The sequence below is a fragment of the Halichoerus grypus genome, chromosome 13, assembly GCF_964656455.1.
Source record: "Halichoerus grypus chromosome 13, mHalGry1.hap1.1, whole genome shotgun sequence".
NCBI classification, from domain to species: domain Eukaryota; kingdom Metazoa; phylum Chordata; class Mammalia; order Carnivora; family Phocidae; genus Halichoerus; species Halichoerus grypus.
Window position 1 is genome coordinate 82,630,917 of NC_135724.1, and position 9,475 is coordinate 82,640,391.

Genomic DNA, 9,475 nt, shown 5'->3' on the forward strand with positions numbered 1-9,475 from the left:
CACAGTCACCCCCGTGATACTTCTAAGTTCACTGTCCTTCACCACCGCTGCTGTGTCCCCTCTGTTGGATGGGAAGTAAAAGTAATCATAGCAACGACAATTTATTGCATGCTTATTTTAAACCAGTCGCCTCATCTAAGTGTTTGGCGGCAACTCTATAAAATGATTTCGTTATAATGTGTTATGAGTAATCAGGAGTAACGGGCGACAAGATGAGGAGCCCGAGGCAGAGAAAATCAGTGAACTGGGTCAAGGTCACACAGAGTCAGGATTCAAATGCAGGCAGCCTCACGCTTAAGCTCCGTTCAACACTACGACTTCCATAATACAGAATTTTTGGATATACTTTAGAATTCTTAAAGATTTAAGTTCTCATTTACACCCCTGGTCCTGAGAGGACAGGTAATATGATTATTAAAGTTGTGATATTGTGATCATCCCCATTTTTCAGATGGAGAACCTGAGGCTTGCCTAAGGCTGTGTGGTACCTGATTGGACCTCAAGGCCAAGAGAACGAGAGGAGAGCTTTGCTCCATGCGTCTCAGCTGTTGAACCTCAGCTAGGCCCCAGAAACTGCATGCCCGAGGAGCAAGGGAGGTGAGTGAGGATGGACAGGTCTGCCAGGCCACTCCTCCAGATGTTGAAAGTAGCCTCAGAGTTGCCTCTTACTTTCAGGGCACTGGAAGGGGGGGTGTCAAAGGTCAAGGTCAAAGAAAGGTCAAAAGCCAAGGCCAGGCTTCAAACCTCACCGTATGTGGCCCTGTTGAAAGTCCAGAGTCTGGAGCTGGCAGGTGACAAGGCAGGGCCAGGGCCAGGCGTCCGGGTAGGGAGGCTCCAGAGGGACCCGAGGGTGCCAACTCAAATGCCTGCAGGAGTCAGGCAACCAAGTTCATGAGCGAAGCAGCCTTCACTAATATGGGACGGCCTTCACACACTTCCCAAAGAGTTTCTATAATTCTTGCCGCACCAAGGGCATTTTCATGGTGAAAGGGCTTCTGGCCCATGGCGACGTCAGGAAATTGGCTGCAGGTGCTATAGAAGGAGTGCGTTCCTATCCTCCTTCTTTAGCTTTCTCGACGAGGCCAGGGGGCCAAACATGAAAGCTTCTAGAGTCATTACATTTGGTTTTTGAGAGTTGAAGCGGGACAAGCCCCTTCCAGGGGGGCGGGGTGTATGCAGGAAGGAACACCCAGTCAACAGCATCGATTGCTGTTATACAGGGTTGACGATGTCAGGCCCGTGAAAGGACAAAAGTTCCCAGTGGTTCCAGAAACCAGAGATGGGATGGACTGTCTTGCATCGCTTAACCATTGATTCATTCTGTAAATATTCTTGCAGACCCACTATGTGCAGCCTTTAGGGGCTGTGGTGGGGAACAAGTCAAAAGTGGTCTCTGCCCCTCTGGCTTCTTCAGTCAGCTGAGCGCCTACTATGTGCCGGGCACCTTACAAAAATGATGTCAAATAATCCTCACTACCCCCACTTGTTCGGGGCTTATGCTGGGCCAGAGATAGTCAAGTTCAAGCGTATTCTTTCAACTAATAGTAGCAGCAACAGGAATTGATGTCTTGCCGTGTGCCAAGCCCATGCTGGGTGCTTTGTGAGCATTATTGGAATTAACCCTTCAGCAGCCTTTCTAGGCTAACACTGTTAGTGCCCCTGTCATCCCAATAAGGAAACAGAGGCACAGAGAGGTTGTGATCTGCCACCCCACCAGTCTGTAAGTGGTAAAGAAGGGGTCTGAATTTGCCCAGATTCTAGAGCAGACGCTTTGAATTACGCTGCGTGCTTATTAATTCTCAAAACATGCTTATAAACAGTCATCCTTGGGCCCATCTCGCAGGTCAGAAAGCTGAGGCTCTGACAGGTTATTTATTGTGGCTGCTACTCAGGGCTGGAACTAGGGGTGCAAAAGTAAAAGGGACACCCAAAAACGCAGTGATCAACAGTGTTGAATGCAATATTGAGAAACTCAGAATGAATGCCAAAAATGCAGGGTGAACAAAATATCAAAATTTTGAAGGACAGGCTTCCAGGCTGCACTTGTGGGCTTCTCTTGCTGTACCCTAATCTGTTTTGTCTTAATTTAAATTTTGCCTGATTTGTTCCTCGTTGATTTTTTTTGGCATGGCTTTTCAGTATAAAATACTGCATTAAAATATTACTTATCCTGATTTCTGAGATTTTGGGCTCCCCCTTAAATTTTATACCTTGGCAAGTGCCTCACTCCCTCACCCTGGGGGGGAGGGAGAGGTAAGGGGCTCTGCAGGGCTCACCTCTCAGAGCTCCCTTTTACTGAGCACTCACTCAGTGTCAGGCACTCTTCCCGGGCTTCGCCTGTGTCTGGGTTTTGTGCTCCCAACAGTCCCAGGAGGCAAATGTTATCATCGCTCCTAGTTTACTGATGCGGATACTGCGGACCAGAGAGGTCAAGAGCTTTGTGTAAGGTTACACGGCGGAGGAGGGGCGGTAACTTGAACCCAACTCAGCTTCCCTGACGGAGGGAGGGAGCTCCCGGTGCTGGGAACAGCCGAGGCACTGGCGGCCGGGAGGGGGGAGACAGTCGCCGGTCCAGGGAATTCCTGCAGGGCGTGGGAGGCGGGACTTGGTGACCTCCGTGTGCCCAACTCTGCCCGATCCCAGCTTTCTACGATCCCATTGTTTCCTAAGAAACGGCCCCCGTGACTCGGCCGGGGAGCCGAGCCCCGGGCCCGGAGCCGGGCCTGGGGAATCCGGGGCGGGGTCGCAGGGACACTGCGCGTCCGGGGCGGCGGGGCCCCGCTCCTCCCCGCGCCGAGCCCCCCTGGGAGGGAGAGGCGTTGCGTGGCAAGAAAGCTGTTGGTAATCAGCAGAATTGGGTTTTAATGGGGTTCGCACGGATAGGACAGAAATCAAATTAGGGCCTAATTGGCATGCACGAGGCAGTGAGCGCGGCGGCGGCGGCGAGGCGGGCCCGCTGGGACCCGGCAGCACAGCCGCCGGGCGGGGGGACGCCGTGTCCGGCTTTCGGGGGGGGGGGGCGGGCGCGCGGGGACCCCCTCCGACCGCGGCGCCCCTCCCCCGCCCCCGGGCCCGGGGGTGCGCATCTCCGGCCGGCCCGCGGGGCGGCGGGCGGGGACCCCGGCGGCCAGCGACTCTCGGCGCCCGCCCCTGCGTGGGCCCCGCTCCTGGAAAACGCTCGGCGGCCGCGCAGCAGGCACGGCTTTTTTTGTTTTGCATTGATAGGAAAGAAAAAAGGGTGCAGGGGCGGGGCAAGGGGAAAGAAGGACAGGAGAGGGAAAAGTTATCAGCAAAAGGAACCGAGCACGCTGTGCGTAATAATTAATAGTAGTCATTTAATAGTGATATGGGGAGCCGACCAGGGCCAGGTCCTCTGCCAGCACGTCGCCCGGATTTACATGACTAACATGAAGTTACTCTTCTTGCTCTCCATTTTACACATGGAGGCATCACGAGCACAGAGAGGGTTAGTCGTTGCCTCAGAGCTGCCCAGCGAGGACACCGTGGAGCTGACACTCCAGCCCAGGGCTGGCCGGCTCCAGAGGTTATGCTTGTGTCTGTTTCTGCCACAAATAGTGCAAGTAGTTTTTTTCCTTCTTCTTCTCCTTTATTTTTAAAAAACACAAGATTCTTTTGAGAGTGATGACGCCTCAGTTTTATTATAACAACGTGAAAAATTATGGCATTTCTGTCCAAGGCTTTCCTGTTCGGATTTTCACTCTATCTGACGAGTCTTACATCTGCCATAGGTCCCTGGAGCGTTCTTGGAAGTCTTATGCGTCTGCAGGCCACGTAGGTCCTGTGCCAGGAGCACTCCTTGTGTTTGGGGGATAAAAACCCAGAGAAGCAAAGAGGGGTCAGTTCTGGGATGAGCAGAGCAGTGGTAGAAGTGAATAAACTGGTGGGATAGTGATTGCAGCTCTCCCTTCTCAGGGATCCCCTACATAGTATGTCCACTCCTCAAAGTGGTCTTCAAGGGAGGGCTTTTTATCCCCATTTTTAAATGTGGAAACTGGCCCAGAGAGGTAGAGTGACTTCCCCAAGGCCACACAGCAAGTCCACAGTGGAACTGGTATTCAAACCCAGGTCTCTCTGACTCCAGATCTCACATTCTTTTCGTGCAGCTATACTACACTCCAAGAATTAGCTGGGGGGTGCCCTTTTGGCAGTTGGCAGGCAGGATCTTGCTTCCATCTGTGCCTTTGCTGTCTTTGGGGTCTGATCAGATTGAGGGAAACTTGGAGCACCCAGTACTGGCTATTCCAAGCCTGGGGTGGTGCCTTGATCTGCCTCCAAGTGGGATCAAACATTTCTTGATGGCAGCCGATTGAGAACATTCGAGGGCAGCACCTTCCGAAGCATATTACGTGAAACATGTCCAGAGTTGTTCGTGAAACAGCAGACTCTGTGATCCAATGATTTGGGGGAAATTTGGGGTTGAACAAAGTTAAACGTGCTTCTTTACAGCAGGACTTTTCAGTTATTAATGTGCTCACAGGCATGTGAATCTCCAAAAGGGTGGTAGTGAGTAGCAGTTTCCAAATCATAGAACTCTTTTTCATAGAGCTCTGTGCGGGACTGGGGCTGCACAGATCCCACTCTGGGAAATGCGATCTAGGGTGTTCCGGAACCCACACCTTTAGAATTCTGGCCTGGATTAGAGGTAGAGCTCATCCTCTGCATTGCTACCTACTGTCTCCTTTTGCGAGGAAGGACATTTTAAAGCCCTGCCTGCATGGAACAGTGTTCACAGTTGAACAAGGGAACCCCAATTGTGTGTTTCCCCAAAGCATCACCAACCACACTCTGCAAGCAAAAATATTTATTGAGCCCTGCCCAGAGCTTTATAGGGGATCTAAAGATGTACAAGTAAATGAAATTAACTAGAGGATGTAGGTAGCTCCCTGGCACTTAGCAAATGTGGAGTTAGTATTGCGATTTCTGTATCAGTTCTGCTATTAGATCCAGCCCTACTGTCTTGGACCTCCCGGTGTGGTTGAAGAAATACAATACGTGCACCCAACATGATAACTCACAGCTTGCTATGTCTGTGACAAAGGCCAATTGCAAATATTTTGGAAGTATCGCTATTCTATTCCCCAAGCACATTTAAAAATCTTTATTAGATTTTTAATTATAAAATTAATATAGTGCCCATTGGAAAAAAAAAATGAACATATTAGAAAGTAGAAAATAAAAAGCAAAAAGTTCCTGTTCATATTCTCTACTCCACCACTCCTGACTCCCTAGAAGTAATCATTGTTAATGCAGACTTTTCTATGCATAAAAAAACATGTAAATATGGAATTTTCTTTTTACAAAAAAATTGGGTCGTAAGACACACTACTTGTGACCTACTTCTTTTTCACTTAACTGTTCACTGTAGGCCTTTCCAATACGCAAAGATCATCCTCTCCCCACTTCCGGCTGCCCCCAGAATCCCACCCTGCAGGTGTAGGATAACTGGCTCACTGGTGAACCCCCGTAAGAGCCAGCTCATCCGTTGGATATTTACCATTTCCCAAACTCATATGTGCTGCGGGATTGGGAAAGATGGAAAAGCATTTAGGTGGAGGGAATAGCATATGCAAAGGTGTGCAGTTGAGAAGTCAGGCAAGTAGTGCCAGGTGTGGGAGATGCACCTTTCCCTTTTCAGTGCGCACAGGTCATCCCATTCTACTCGTGTCCCATGATTTCTTTGCTCAGTCCCTTTAATTTTGAAAGGCTCTCTTATAAGAGAGACTGGAATGTAGCTGGTCTGGTGTGGCCAGAGCGTAAGTATGTACAAGGCAGTAGGTCAGATCCCTATAGGGTTTTATCTGGCCTCCTCTCCCTATGTAGGTTGTGACAATTAATTCTCTGAGCCAATTTTGAGATTGTTTCCAAAGGCACCATGAACTGGAATCACCTGGTGTGAGACCTTTTTACTTAGAAGTGCACAGTCCATTGGTAAACTCGGAGACACAAATGAGTGACTTGACCATGTCACCAGCCACTTGTCATATTCATTCACACACTCAAGGGGTCCGTTGTAGATGCAATTAGCTGGTTAACTAGCATTTGTCGGGCTCTCAGGAGTTGCTAAAATATAGCAATGGTGGCAGTAGGAGGGATTCCAATTGCAAGGGCAAATATCATCCCCGTGTTTGAAAGGGGGAGGGGGGCCCCTTTAAGAGTTTCCCCGGGAGGCAGTGAAGAATTAGAAAGAGATCATAATTAGCCTTCAGAATGAAACTCAATGGGCCAAATGTCAGACACTCATCCTGTTTCGAGGCCGTGGACTCAACCAGACAGGTCCTCCGTGAGTCCCAGTACTCGGGCTCCCTGCAAGGAGGCCGGGAGACTCTATGAAAATGCCCAAATAGCTGAGATTCTCCAGGATCAGCAAATCCACACAGAATGCCTTCACTGAGCAGTATCTGTGGGCTTTCGCTTCGGTGGCTGGTGGGCAGGGCTTTTCAATTGTCTCCATTCAGTTCCTCGAGTGGATCTCATAGGCTGAGTGAGATCTTTATCATTTGTCACAGGGCCTATGCACGCTGGGCATGCCACCGCACAGTCAGTCCCCGCTGCATAAAGACATCAGCAGCTCGGCAGGGCCTGGCCCCTGCCCTGTTGCCGTCCCAGCTGAGGACGCCAGAAGCCGCGACGCCCCCCCAGCCCCGCTTCCCTCACCCGCACCCGAATAGCACCACCTCTTTCCCTACTCAGCTGCATACCCCCAACCGCTGTCCCCAGGCCAAAGTCAGAACCTCGCTGGACGGCATCATCATCCCTCGGCAGGTGGCCGTGGGTAGGGAGCAGGGAGGTACCCCAATCTGGGGCTGCTCCAGCCGTGCCACCTGCTTGCTGAGCGTGTCATCTGTGCTCCTGGAGCCTCCAGTAGGGATGCGGGTGATGAAACCTCCCAGCGTTCTCAAGAGGGGGGAATGATTTAGGCAAAGCAGAGACTTCGAGTCCATGACTGTTCAGAATAGCATGTCCTGTCTCCAGGAAAACTCATACCATTAAGGCTTCTGACATAATAATAATAATAATAATAATAATAATAATAGTAGTAGTAGTAGTAGTAAAAACACTTAAGGACATAACATGAATGTACTTAAGGCCTCTGAACTGTACACTTAAAAACAGTTAAAACGATACAGTTGAGGTTCTTATATTATGCTATAATTTAAAACAACACGTACTGAGCAACTGCTCTATGCTGTGTTCTACCTGCACGTATTCTGTGCAGCTCCATCAGGTGGGAGAAGTATCCCCATTTTAAAGATGCGGGAACTCTCTTCCAGGGCCACCCAGCTAGCAAGTAGCCAAGTCAGGTTTTGAACTAAGCCAGACTCTCTCGATCTGGACATGTTGAGGTTGTGTTTGCCAAAGGGTGGTATCGTCAGACTCATTACATCACAGGGGATCACGACCCAGCTCATACACGCGGTCCTTTGACTTGGGTGAGAGCCGTATGGGTGCCAGAAACCATGTTAGACAACAGGGAGGCAGAGCTGTGTGGGACCCCAAGAGCCCTCCTATCATGGGCCCAGGCAGGAAGCAGGCAGAAGAAAAGACGAAATAATGAGTCCTCTAGGAGTGGAGTGAGTGTAGACAAGAGGCCCACGAGGAGGGGAGTCTTTGCAAAGGAAATGACATCTCAGCTGAATTTTGCAGAGCGTGGTAACTTTTTCCAGGAAGTAGAAAGGGGATGGCGTTGGCCAAGGCATGGTGGCTGAGGGCACAGCGCCAGTAGGTCCAACAGAGTGCAGAGGGGCTCAGGGAAGGGAGTTTAGGAATATGCTGGAAAGATAGCCAGGCGCTGATGGTGTAAGCAAAGGGGGCTGGAAAGCATCTTGCAAGCATTGGGACGCTTCAAAGATTTTGGAGCAGGGAATGGCAAGATTATATTTGGAAGCTACCGGGAGAAGGTCCCACTCCACAGTTTGGTTTTTGATTGTGGTAGAAACAATATGACTGAAGGGCACCTGGGTGGCTCAGTAGGTTAAGCATCTGACTCTTGATTTCGGCTCAGGTCATGATCTTGGGGTCATGAGATCGAGCTCTGCATCGGGCTCTGTGCTGGGCATGGAACCTGCTTAAGATTCTCCCTCTCCCACTCCCTCTGCTTGTGTTCCCTCTCTCGCTGTGTCTCTCTCTGTCAAATAAATAAATAAAATCCAAAAAAACCCAAAAAACAAAAAAACATAACCATATTAAAGAGAAGTTTGAGGGGCGCCTGGGTAGCACAGTTGGTCGAGTATCCAAGTCTTGGTTTTGGCTGGGGTCATGATTTCAGGGTCATGGGATCGAGCCACGTGTCAGGCTCCATGCTCAGCGGGGAGTCTGCTTGAGATTCTCTTCCTCTCCTGCTCCCTCTGCCCCTCCCCCTGCACACTCTCTTTCTGTCTCTCTCAAATAAATAAATCTTAAAAAATAAAGTTTGAAAAATAGAAACCAGCTAGAGTGTTCTATACTCCCCAACATGTAGCTGTTTTCCATTTGTGCATTTCCTTCTTTGGCCCTGCACTTACTTATCTTATATGTACACTATCAGAGAGTATCATTTTCTGTTCCTTTTTCAACTCAGTATTGCATCACAAACATTTGTCCACATTCCTAAGGTCCCTATAATTGTTTTCAGATCTGAGTTTTAGGAAGATGAATGAATTCATTCAACAAATATTTTTGAACAGATGCCAGGAACTGTTCTAGGCACTGGACAAGGCCCCTGTTCTCGTGGAGCTTATTTTCTGGTTGGGGAGACAGAAAAACAAACAAATCAATGAAGTAGATAATTTCTGATCATGAGGAGTGTGATATGAACAGAAATCCGAAGGGAAATGAGACAGAGTCACTGTAAAGAGGGATGGAGGGTGTGGAGGTAAATTTAGAAAGGATGATCAGGGACAAAGGTGACCTTTGAGAGAAGCCAACTATGTAAATATCAAGGGGAGTTGTTTTAGGAAGAGGATACGCAAGTGCAAAGGCCCTGGGGCAGCAACATCCTTGACATGTCTTAGGGACAGTAAGAATTTGGATGACAACACAGAGGAGACAAAAGATATGACAAGGGGACTGGACTCATCCAAAGCTACTGTGAACAGCACATTGGCCAGGAGCAGGGACCAGAGTAGTTTGCTTCCAGCCTGTGCTTGGGTAGGCCCTGGGTCAGAGTCGGTGCCAGCACCCTGCCGCATGGTCTGGCTTTCCCAGGAGCCCAGGTACTTTCCAGCACAGACGCATGAGGCCACACCCAGAGAGGCCTGGAGGGCTCCAGAGCCTGGCTACTGCGTAGGCAGAGCCAGCAAGTGCCAGCCTGACAGCTGATGGCAGCCCAGCCCCACCCTGCCGCCTCACCACCTGCACTTCAAAGTGCCAGTGCTCCTGGCACATCCGCTTCCTCTGGCCCTGACCCCAAGGAGCTGGCACGGGGCCCCCAGCACAGACCTCTTCCTCCGCCTCCCACTCGGCGCTCCCAGCGCTG